General features: G+C 37.4%; 1 protein-coding gene across 8 annotated transcripts in view; it reads right to left on the bottom strand.

Moving 5' to 3' along the window:
* LOC145694663 (uncharacterized) overlaps positions 1 to 13,176 on the bottom strand; it is a 278,706-nt gene that overhangs the window by 115,213 nt on the left and 150,317 nt on the right. The window contains exon 8 of one of the 8 annotated variants that reach the window (XM_081771129.1): positions 11,417 to 11,518. The exons of the other annotated variants lie outside the window; for them this stretch is intronic. The gene's annotated coding sequence lies outside the window, so the exon portion shown is untranslated. Of the gene's footprint in view, positions 1 to 11,416; positions 11,519 to 13,176 lie in introns of those variants that run through there. 8 annotated transcript variants of the gene reach the window in all.

Genomic DNA, 13,176 nt, shown 5'->3' with positions numbered 1-13,176 from the left:
AACAATGTGCATGTCCCACGTATCATTTTCACATTTCCTCAACTTCTGCGCGAACAGTCGGCTGAACTGGAAACATTTAATAAAGGAGTGGTACTTTAAAGTACGTTGGACCAATGTAATTTTTAACTTTACTTTAGCATTCACCAATTCCTGACCATGCCTACCACTAATCTATGTAAGACAACGAACTTCTAACTGAATAAAAATTCTTATGTCTATTATATTCGTTTTGATTCTCACAAATTACACCTTCTCAAGCGCAGATGTGGTAGAAATATTTAAGTCAACCGTCATTCCTTTATGGTTCTGTAAACATCTTATCGATAAACCCATTATAGACTACCATAACTTTCACCATGTTTCCGTTTCTGGAACAATTCCGAGTATAAAAGTACACTCTAGATACACTGTGCAGCTTTAAATTAAAAATTTCAATTTAAATTCATTTTCAGATATTTGAGGGAAAAGTACGTTCGATTATATATATATATATATATATATATATATATATATGGGATAGATATTTCCTATTTGTTTGGAGGATTAGCTGAAGTTAATGTACCTTTGGTAAAAGAGACCTAGCGTTATATTTGGGGAGTGGGGAGGAGTAAATCCCAATCCTTGGCGTCGACCCCGAATATGAATACGAAATTTTTACATTGGAAAATTCTCCTTATTTATCGGTTAATAATAATTCCAAAGAAACAATATGCACAATCATACAATAGAAATTCTAGAATATTATTAACATTGAACGAACGAAGATATCTTTAAATTGAGTTACGTAACAAACAATATAGCACATTCAACTGGAAAAAATGACATGGGAGAGAGTAAATTTCTGTGTAGTTTTCGAGAAAATCCAATTTCCAGGTACAAGATAACAAAACAAGTTCTTGCCGTTCTAGAGCAGTGATAAACAAAGAGCAACACAGTAGACGGTAAGTACCTTTAGGTTTCGAAGTAATTTTAATCAGCATCCAACATCTTTTGCTAAAGATCACCAGCTGTACAATACCCTGGTGATAAAGCTCAGAGGACGTGGACGCAAAGAAGACTGGAAGTGCGTTCCGCATGTCTGCCTCATTTGCGAAGAATTCTCACGGAGGTTGGTAGCTGAGGGAATGAACAGGTGGTAATTTGCTGGCGCAGGATCCAGTAAATATGGTGCATGGAAATGTATCTCCCAGTCAAGTTGCTGAAGGGTCTCGACGTTCTGTTTGCTACATGTGGCTTGGCATTGTCCTGCAGGAACAGCTCACCCTTGTGATTCACCATTGACGGCACTTTCTGCCGCAATGTACGGTATACCCTTTGCAACTACTGAGATTAGAGGTCAGCAGTGATAGTCTGACCAGGTGGAAGGAGCTCGTAATGCACCACTTGCCGACAATTCCACTATACAGAAAGCATAACATTTCCTTGGTACAGAGGTGGACTTCAGATGCGAAGAACAGGATTACGTGTCGACAACTAATGTCTGATACGCTTGGGAGTGTCATAGAGGACCCACTTTACGTCAAGAGGAGCAAGCGAATAAAGATAGATGTGTTCAGGTGCCTAATGAGCAAGAACAAACATGCTGTCACTCGTTGTTCCTTGTTGGCTGCCGATACCCACTTGCTTAACTTGTATGATTGCCCTATCCCATGCAGGTACAGTCTGACTGTTTTTTTTAGCGGAAACATGGAAGCTTTCAGCAAGTTCATCACACGTTAAACCCTGTCATTCTCGATGGTTGCTTTCAGGGCCTCATCATCCAACACATAATGTGGTCGTCCACTGCGTGGTTCATCTGAAAGGCTCACATCTCCCGAACGGAATTTCACGAACCAATGTCTGGCGGTATGTTCGTTCACGGTACTCTCCCCAAATGTCTATCATATACGGCTATCTGATGCGGCAGCTGACAGGCCCACTTTAAAGTCATTCAACAAACACACGAGAACAAGCTGCTTCGATACTTTCATCCCTATTCGACAAGTGGACATTTTCATTCCACTTACTTGATATATGATAATTGTATAAAGATATCTGAGTTAAATATACACATAGGTTCATTAATTCCAGGCCTGGATTATTATTTAAATGCACATATATTTATATAGTTTATAAGGAGTTCTAATATTTATTTAATTTGTATAATTTATCTGTATATTATTTATATAACAATTTTCATTTTCTTATATCTATATTGCATATAACCTTAAAGAAATTGCTTTTAAAGTTTTACTTCTTAGCTAGATACACTGTTTCATTTGTTTCTATAGTTTAAAAATAGGATACGTGCTGATGAACTGAGAAAATTTCAAGGGGGGAGGTTGGTAGCGTCGTTTTTTCTCAAATTGGTAATGAACTTTCTTTATTTAGTTGGGGATCTTTTCGTTCTTGGATGCTGCCACTTATGAGCAGAATCGTATATAAACCGAGCTGTTTCGCTCGGTCGGGGTTCTTCTGACACTCTGGACCACATGGTTATGTTCGACCGAAGGTCCTAATGTCTGTTGGATCAACCATTTATTTTTTTTTTTTTTTTAAGCTATGCTGTTTAAGGCTGGCAGATGGTCATTCGGAATGACCGTGGTAGGTAATAGGAAGTTTGGTAGATAACTAAAGAATCCTTTACTGGAGAGTTTTATTATTATTATTATTATTATTATTATTATTATTATTATTATTATTATTATTATTATTATTATTTGTTAGGCCTTGATTTTTAATCCCGCTGAGGACGCTGGGATATGCATTAAGTAGCTTTTAAATTTTGAGATATGTTTTAATCTATTGGATAGGTTTATTAAGGATTTCTATTTCGAACTCCGAAGGTTTCGGGTTCGAGGCCCCTCTTGTCTGAGAACTTAGTTTCTTGGGTTATAAGTTGATTGTTTTTTTGTTTCCCTGATCCTAACCCTATATTAGTGATTATCTCTTGGAAAAGATATAAGTTTCTGGTCTCTTTTAGAGCGAAACCGTTATTAGGGCAAGACCTAGTTGTTGGTGGCCATTTTATAGTCTCGCAGAGAGACTTGGTTAGGGCACGGTCCACTTTACGGACCATTTTGTAGTCTCATTACAGAGACTTCTTTTTTCCCCTGAACATAACCTATCACCTTGTAGTGCTTTTCAGTCAGGTATTTTTTCACAGGTTCTCTTGAGTTCTGGAGTCCTGTGTAGATAGGTCATACATTTTCTTTGAGTGAAGGAACTGCTTTTAAAGTGAAGGCTAAGTGGAGCTGTGCCGCCAGCGAGGGCACAGAAACTTATGCCACAGGACCCCTAAACTTAGAGTATATTTTAGCATATAATTGTATCTAGTTAGAAAGTGATGGGTTCTGATTTCGGTCCTTCACGAGTAAACTTTTCTGAGTTTTAAATGAGAACTCTTGTTGCATTTCACAGAGTTTTTCGTCTTGCCTCATATCTAGTTTTTGAATAGAATAATATAAAAGATCAGAATAATGTTTCGTTCTTTAAAATAAAAATTTCCCTGTAACTGGATGAGTAAGAATATTTAGAATCATACGCCCAGCATTTAAGTTTTCGAGAGAAGCCAGTAAAGAAGGATTGATTGGACATAATCTCGTATTCTATCTTTATTTATGTAGTATGTTGCCTTTTTGATTTAGTTAGAAGAAGACTGGGTGTGCAAGAGATAAATTAAAGGCTTTATAGTAGGGCGGTACTAGACAACGAGTCCCACATTCTCTCGCCCATAATATTTTGGCCATTATATTAATATTAATACTACTTATTTGTGGTAATTTTTTTTATCATACTACATACACTGGATGAACTATGCCTGCTGAATTTGCGCAACGTTCCTAGTTTACTGAAAGTCGATGGTGAGATCAACTCTCGATGACTTAGCAGGAACGTGCATCATTTGGTTTCCTCTCTCTGAGTGCATGATTAATGGGACGTCAAAAAATACAACTTTGTTTTGGTTACCTTATAAAATTAAAAATTCATGTTGTATGTTAGCTACACCACTATTGAGATGAAACTGATAAAACTGATATTAAAGAATAAATTAATCAACTTTTTCATTATGATACCCGCAAAAATAAAAATACACAGTATGGTTAATGAGATAAAGTTCAAAATTTATGATAAAATCTTAACCCTTAACGGTTCACTGCTTCCGGTACTGTTTGCAAAACAACATATCCACAGACAACTTCCCGCGAAAAATTTACCTGAGTTGTCACCAGGGGCAATAACTGCTACCATCGCGGAAAGTAAGTACACAAATAATCATAACGAACAATACCTGATACTCTTCAAACGCAATACACAAGATCAAACAAAGGTGTAGCCAAATGGTTACGAAAACTCGTTAAGGGTTAAACTTCTATTATTTTAAATATATAATATGTATTGTGTACAGAGAAGACTACATAATCGATAGGTAACATCGGACTAAACAAAATGACATGTCCAAGGGACTAGTGCGTAGTCTTCCAGAAAATGAACAAAAACGAATTTCTATACAGCTAATCTATATCGTTCATTAGCAGCTTAATAATTTTAAGTCTGCTGTTGGAAGCGATCCAGTCAGAGACCCATGTTTCGATATCTTCTGAAGAAGTAAACCGCTGTCCAATCAAATCGTTGTTCATGCAATCGAACAAGTAGTAGTCCGAAGGAGCAACGTCTGGTGAATACGGCGGGTGGGGTAAAACTTCCCATCCGACATTTTCTAAATAGGTTTTGACCGGTTTTGCGACATGTGGGCGAGCGTTATCATGTTGAGCAATAAGTTTATCATGTCTGTTCTCCCATTCTGGTCGTGTTCTGGCCAGAGCTTGCTTCAAACGCATTAATTGTCGTCGATAACGTTCTCCATTCATAGTTTCACCCGGTTGCAGCAGCTCATAGTACACCACACCTTTCATATCCCACCATATGCACAGCATAACCTTTGCACAGTGAATATCTCGTTTTGGTTGTGATGGACCTGGTTCACCTGGTTTCACTCAGGCCTTTTTTCGTTTAGGGTTCTCGTAATGGATCCACTTCTCATCACCCGTAATAATTCGATGCAGAAACCCCTTTCTGCTCTGTCGTTGAAGCAGCAATTCGCAAATGGTTTTTCGTCTTTCAACGTCTCTGTCTTTCAATTCATGTGGAACCCAATGTGACATCTTTTGAATCATTCCCATGGCTTTCAAGCGTTTGAAGACTGTTGTTTGATCAACGCCTAATGCTGCTGCAAGTTGTTCCTGCGTTTGACACGAATCCTGCTCGAGCAATGCTGTCAATTCTTCGTCTTGAATTTTTTTTGGCTGTCCAGCTCGCTCTTGGTCTGCCAAGCCGAAATCACCACTTCTAAACCGTGCAAACCACTTCTGACACGTTCGCTCAGCTAGAGCATGGTCACCATACACTTCCACCAAAATACGATGACTTTCAGTCGCACTTTTCTGCATGTTAAAGTAATGCAGCAGGACACCCCGCAAAAACACTTTATCAGGCACAAATTGCGCCATGTTCACTTAACTACAAACTGGTGTTGTTGACGCTTTAATCCACTGCCCTATACTACGAACGATACGCGATGACAGGGGTTTGCAACACATGTGTGGATACACGGAACTGTGGGACGCTCCGTTCGTTGCGCCATCTCTTGTCCACCCGCACGAATTAATTCCTAGACCAAATAATAATAATAATAATAATAATAAAATGCCACATAGTTAAGTACCACATTCTGTATATTTTCGTTTCTCCACACACTATTTCTCCAAACAGTGAGAGCCCTCTCGTGGCTATATGGTTAGCACACGCGTCTTTAGCGCTGGAAATTCCAGTTCGAATTCAACTTCAATTGTATGTCCACGTCTCATACAGCATCACTGCTGAAAGGGATGTTAAATTTCAATCCAACCAATTCCAATATCGACATACATAATGAGAGTGTTGTTGGGTCCCGAAATGATGTTCTATAGAATTTAATCTGGTTATGACTCTTGCAAATATTCTGTGCTAAATCTTGAAGTTTCATGAATGTTTACCATGAATCAGGGTACTTCAAAACCACAATTAATTATTTTTTACAACATCCCAAGGCGACACAGCGGCTGACGACATTTTACGTTTTTTTCGATTTTAGGCGTTTACGTTTTTTTGAATCAACATCTATTTGTCCTACCAAATTGAAAATTGTTGGACGTTTCCAACTCGTGCAGAGCTAAAACTTTGATCTCTTAACATTTTTGGCTGAAACAATTGAAGGAGGTGAAATCAGAGTCTACAGTAGCAACACTTTTGGAAATTGGAAACATGTTTGGGAAGAGGAAACAACTGACGTAGAGGTCTGAATTTGAGTGTGCATGTAGTCTGGAGTCATTAGTAAATACGCAAAAATTTTCAGACCTGTAGCTGCTTCCAAACACTTGAAAAAATCATGAAGTTGGGGAATTAGGCCAATTTAGCATGTTTCACTGTCCAATATCTCCAATTCCCAAAATTTCAGAATTTTCATCCAGGCCCATTGGAGATATTGGACAGTGAAACATGCCAAATTGGCATAATTCCCCAATTTTACGATTTTTGTCAGGCGTTTGGGAGCAGCTACAGGTCTGAAAACTTTTGTGTACACACACAATTTCAGACCTCTACGTCAGTTGTTTCATCTTCACAAACATGTCTTCAATGTAAAAAAAATGTTGCTACTGTAGATCCTGATTTCATCCCCTTCAAGTGGTTTTAGCCAAAAATGTTAGGAGATCAAAGTTTTAGCTCTGCACGAGTTGGAGACGTCCAACAATTTTCAATTTGGTAGGGCAAATAGATGCTGATATTCAAAACAATGTAAACACCTAAAATCGAAAAAAAAACGTAAAATGGCGTCAGCCGCTGTGTCGCCATGGGATGTTGTAATATATATATATATATATATATAGGATAAACATTCATGAAAAAATTAGATTTTTTGGAGATGGTCGAGCGGCACATGCTTAATCACTTAAAATGGAACTGACTCAACAGTCTTACGTCTTTTATTGGGTTTTCATCATTTTTTTAAAGATGTTATTTCCGTAAAGTGAAGAATTTTAGATAACATTTTTGATGCGTAACAGCTGAAGAAAAAAGTATCCTTTTATTAGGCTGCGCCTATGTTTCTATCCCTTGAATTTAGTCTGTTTTGTCTGAATTTTCCTTGGGGTTAGTTCTATTGAATTTTGTAACTGAAACGAACATAAAATAAACTTAATTTGGTATAATATCAAATTATTTCACATCAAGATTTTTATTAACTTTTTCAGTAGTTCATCTCTAACATGCTAAGAGTCGCAGTACGTAAAAGGTGCCACAGTTCACATCCTCAAGACATGTTTGGCCATATATTAAGTAAACAATGCAAGAGGATGCATAAGGCGACTCTTAAGAAAGAATGTTAGTGTTCTGTACAATCACAACTCCTTTTTCATCATCCCCTTATCAACTGATTTGTCTCATATACATATTTCTATACTATATGCAATAGTATCATATATACTATATACTTTTATTTTCATATTTATGTTGCCAATGTAAATAGCAACAATACAAAATATCAATATCAATATTGAAATACTTGTATGATTTTTTGTAGTTTTAATCAAATCAAAAAGTCAGATAATCGGGGATAAGAGCCGTCTTACGCATCCTTTTGCATTGTTTGCTTAATATATAGCCAAATATGTTTTAAGGATTGAACTGTGACACGTTTTACATACTGCGAGCAATGGCGGTTTTAGCGGGTAGGCCAGGTAGTCACGGACCTACCCCAAAATTTTGAAAAAAAAAATATATATATATATATAAACACTAAAAGATACTATACGGAGTAAATATATTTTTAACTTTTTATATTAATGGTAAATAATTATTTAATAAACAGCATTAACCACTACTGTAAAAGGAATTTTTTATTGTCAGTAATCAATCAAATGTGCATATGTATCCATACGCAAAAGTATAATCCTAAAGCCGCCCGGCTTTACATGTTTGAGGTGAACTACTGGAAAACTGAATAAAATTTTGTTGTGAAATGACTTGATACTAGACTGAAGTAAGTTTGTTTTATCTTCGTTTCACCTACAATGTCAAACAGCTTTCTTACAACTGAGTCAGTCAATTTCCCATTTCTCTGCAGGTAGATGTGATTAACACTGTTAATAACAGATCTGTATTTAGTCATTTTTTCGAGAAGAACAAGTAGAATAACATCTAAAATTTATTATAAAACTTAAAGAAATTAAAATAAAACTTACAGAATCTGTTACAATTACTAAAGAAAAATTCTCGTGAAGAAATCTCTCCCTGGACAGAATTTCTCGTCTAAAAATATTTTCTACAAAGTGATGGAGGGCCTTTAGGCAGAACGGGAAGACACCATTAAAAATCTTGCTATTTTGGTTTCTAAAAGATTTTGAATTCTTGTTTTTAAGTACCAATAGAATGACAACTTACTTTCGACAAGATAAATTTTGAAGCAAAGCACGCAACGCAAGATTGAATGGATATCAACCTTTACACGGCTGTGATCGTCACAATAACGTTCGATCAATCGATAGCCAACGATTTCATCTCAACGTGACGCCAAGCATGAGAAAGTCGATGCTAATTGGCTCTGGCTAAAGAAGAAAATCCATTGCAATCGTTGCATCGCCGAATTTTAAAGTTTGTATATATATATATATATATATATATATACAAATGGTGATCAGAAAAATGGAAACACCTGAACCAAATTGCAACTTACCAGATTAATGTGGTGTCGGGCTACCTTTCGCCTTCAGAACAGTCTTGATGCGACGTGGGATGGAGGCATAGAGGTCTTGAATGGTAGCAAGTGGAATTTTACACCATTCCTCGTGCAGGGCATCGGCCAGTTCTGTGAGAGAGGATGGAGGTGGAAATCGTCGCCGGAGTCGTGTTTCCAAGACGGACCACAGATGTTCAATTATGTTGAGATCTGGGGATTGGCCGGGCAGTGGAGGTGTTGAACTTCATCCCGATGTTCCTCAAATCACGCTGCAACAACGCCAGCTGTGTCAATGGGTGCATTATCATCCTGGAAGATGGCGTCATTATCCGGGAACAACATCCGCACCATAGGATGCAAGTGGTCTCCTAAAATTGCGACATAATCGTTGGCAGTGATTCGTCCGCTAAGTGTGACCACAGGATCCAATGAAAACCATGATATTGCGGCCCACAGCATCACCGAGCCGCCGCCATGTTTCACAGTTGGGCGGAGACACTGCAGATCATAAGCTTCTTTGGGCGTTCTCCACACATAAACACGGCCCGTGGTTGGGAAAAGGGTGAAGGATGACTCATCCGACCATATCACACGTTTCCAGTCCTCAACGGTCCAAGTTGCATGGTCGCGGGACCATTTGCGGCGTGCGAAAGCGTTATGGTCCCTGATGAGTAGTTTGGCCTGTGCAACACGACCCCGTAAAAAAGTTCATGTCATGTAATTCGTGGCGGACTGTGATTGCCGAAACAGGGTGGGGGAGGTGCTGATTGAATTCCTCCGTCACTTGCTCCGCAGTGGCACGACGGTTCTGCGTGGCAATGCGCTTTAATACCCGGCGTGACCTGTCATCCATGATTTTCTTCCGCCCACTGTTCCGCTTCCCCGATGTGGTATTCCCGTGTGTTGTGTAGGCCGTCATCACCTTCGACACTGTCTCACGCGACACACCTAACACAGTAACCACTGCCGTCACACTCACTCCACATAACCGCGCACCAACAATTTGCCCTTTTTGAAAATCTGAGAGGTCTTCCATTTTACACTACCTCCGTCTGCTGTTGCCACTGGACACTGCTGTTCCACTGCGCCTGACGCAGTATGGAGACCGACCTAACACACCACCACCAGCGGTCCGGCGCTGCGGGCGCCACACCACTGCCAACCCATACATCTGACGTGTTGTCAATTACAGGTGTTTCCATTTTTTCTGATCACCATCTGTATATATATAAAACACGCTATTTAAAAAGACGATAATAGTATACGACCTTAATACAAGACTACCCCGCCCCAAGATTTTTGAACCTCCCCTAAGTTCAAAGTTCTGGATAAATCACTCTTCCCTACTATATGTGCCAGTAACTAGTAAAACTAATACGAAGAAAACAAACATTATACCTCATTCATAGTATCCTAATAGTAACTGACGATTCTAAAGTATTTAAACTATTAAGATGCTCGTGCTACAGAACTCTTCTCACATAACTTCATGTGTTTTCGCATATTCCACTTCTGAGCAAATCTCTTCCCACATAAATCACACACAAATTTACGCACTCCAGCATGAAGTTTCAAATGCGTTCGCAGATTGTTGTGACGCGCAAATTTACGACCACAAATCTCACATACAAATGGTTGTTCACCTGTGTGGGTTGTCATGTGTAGTTTAAGTTCCATACTGCTGGCAAATTGTGCACCACAAAGTTCACACTGTTCTGATTTATTGTGGTACTTCATATGGTTTGGAAAACTTCGTTTCTTCACCAATTTACCACAAACTTTACAACAAATGAAAGTTTGTTTGTGAGCTTCTTTATGGCTATACAATTTTTTTCTTGAAACAAACTTCTCATCACATTCAGGACAACTATACTTTACATTTTTTGCATGTGTTTCCATATGGTCCTTCAAGCAGATCCTTAGTATCTTTTTATTACACAACTAGCAGCGTTCACCCCGCTTCGCTGCGGTCACCCCGGAACGCAATAAACTTTGTTACTTAGATAATTTTTACTTTTTCGCTTTCAAGTGATATGATAATGTTAACATTATATCGCCTGTCATTTATGCTAACCCGCCCCGCTTCGCTGCGGTCACCCCGGAACGCAATAAACTTTGTTACTTAGATAATTTTTACTTTTTCGCTTTCAAGTGATTGCAGTAAATGTTAACATTATATCGCCTGTCATTTATGTTAACCCGCCGAGTGACACGGTCATGCGGGTTGCATATAAATACGTTTATTTTTACCTATGATGAGCTAACAAAGGATTTGTACGTTATGGACACTTGAATGGTCAATTATCTCAAGACACTGGTAATTAAAAATTAAAGTGATATGATAAAAACCATCTAGGGTCCAAATCCTAATAACCCCCCAAAAATGAAAGAAATTGGTTCAGCCGTATTAGCGTGATGAGGGAAGAAAGGATTTGTACGTTCTCTTTTATATATATAGATTCACAGTTCACACTATTCTCGTCCTTTCTATGAACAAGACGAATATGTATGTTTCGTTGATTCTTATCGAAAAACAATTTGTTACAAATTTCGCATGGACAATCTTTGGAACGTGTTTTTGAGTGTATTATTAAATGATATTGCAGACGAGAAAATTCGCTGAAAAGTTTAGGACACTGTGGGCACTTATATTCCCCGACATTATGCTTCTTCAACATATGATCCCGACGATATTTAGCATACTGAAACTTCTCTCCACATATAGTACAAGTCTTGTTACATACTTTTGGGTTTTGGTCCTTAATTCTGAAAAATAATAAACACTAGTGTATAATCATATTTACTACAACACAGAGAGAAAGTATACATAAAGCTATTCTATTATTCACTAAACGTAATACCTTATTAGAATCTTATTTTCAACAGACCGTGCATTTACTTGTTTCGGATCACAATTGGAAATTTAAAACAAACTTACTAGAACTGTATAATACTCAATATTTTTTATTCGTTTTTTTACTGACACTTACACCCTCTTTTTCATTTCAAATTACTTATATTGTTTATCTTATCGCATATTGAACAGTCTAAGAGTTTCTTGGATTAACTTTGTTCTAAATAAGTTTCATAACAAACAAAAATGTGTTAATACTATATACAACAGAAAATAAAATATAGGTAAGGGTACATAGACGTAAATTAACCAAGAAGATGATATAATAAAGTTATAAATTTGTGAGACTTGAACCCACAATCATAGAAAAAGGGTTGGACCTACAATCATAGAAAAAGTTATACGCTAACAGCTACTCTACCAAGATGAGTTGAAATTTCACTACTTGGTAAAAGTGTATATCTACATCACTAACACAAAATACCCGATGATTCTGTGGCTTGTTTCTATTTAGATTTATATTTTTAAAATTGTAATTCGCTTCGTTTTTATTTTTATAGTGATTTTTTTTTTTTTGGAAGAATTTGTTTTCTTCTACACATTTCCAAGAAGACAAATTAAATTTTCTCTAATAAGAAGAGAGTTATTTCTATTTCAGTAATTTCTAAAGAGATGTGATGAATCTTTTGTACATTACTATACAAGCAAGGAATGTAATGTCAGCACGCTAAACGTAAAGTTGTTCCCCTTTCATGGATATGATCTCGAGTACCTTTTTGAAGTATGATTTTGTGACATTGAAATTCCATTGATGGTATGTGTCTTTGTTGACAAATGCATGTGCCGCAAGCTGTTATACGAAATATAAGTATGGTGCCCTCCATTTCAACTCAAGTAGAAAAATATAAAATTGTACCATCACCATCTCAGATATTGTTGAAACTTTTTTATAGCAACTAGACATGTTTTTAAGAGATCCGTATTTTTTTGTTTTGTCGAAAAAAATTTTCCCGCCAAATAATGGGCCATCAAAGACGGGGAGTACAATTTATGAATTGTAGAAGACATGGAAAATGGTCAACTTCGGAGCCTCACCATTCGGCTATGGAGACAGGTAGAGTTATAATTCTTGTGGTATTGCAATGAAACTATCATATGAGTGAAAAAAAAAGAAAAGAAAGAAGTTAGCTCAATGGTTTTAAAAAAGAATATATCAAAAAGGATTTTTTTGACATTAATTTCTAGTGATAAAATGTATGTGTACTTAAGTTAGATAACAAAAGAATTTTGGAATAAACAGTCACACTTATCGTGGACTAATGAGGTTCTCCGGCAGTCACGTAGCGTAAGAAGTAATTAAGTGAACAAACAAGGCTGTTACGGAGAACCTCAGCGTCTGGCTGACGAAATTAATACAATATAAAAAGGTAAGGGAGAGGTCCAAGGATCATCTCGGAACAACCAACGGATCTCTCAGCAACCAACCAGGATCTGCAATAACATGGGTGGTGTACCAGCATACTTAATGTAAGTTGTATTTTTCATTTTCATAACTTGCTGTCATTCATAT

Source organism: Thermobia domestica, chromosome 9, assembly GCF_964235325.1.
Source record: "Thermobia domestica chromosome 9, izTheDome1.hap1.1, whole genome shotgun sequence".
Lineage (NCBI taxonomy): Eukaryota > Metazoa > Arthropoda > Insecta > Zygentoma > Lepismatidae > Thermobia > Thermobia domestica.
The sequence above is the reverse complement of the archived record's forward strand: the minus strand, read 5'-3'. Positions and strand labels throughout refer to the sequence as shown.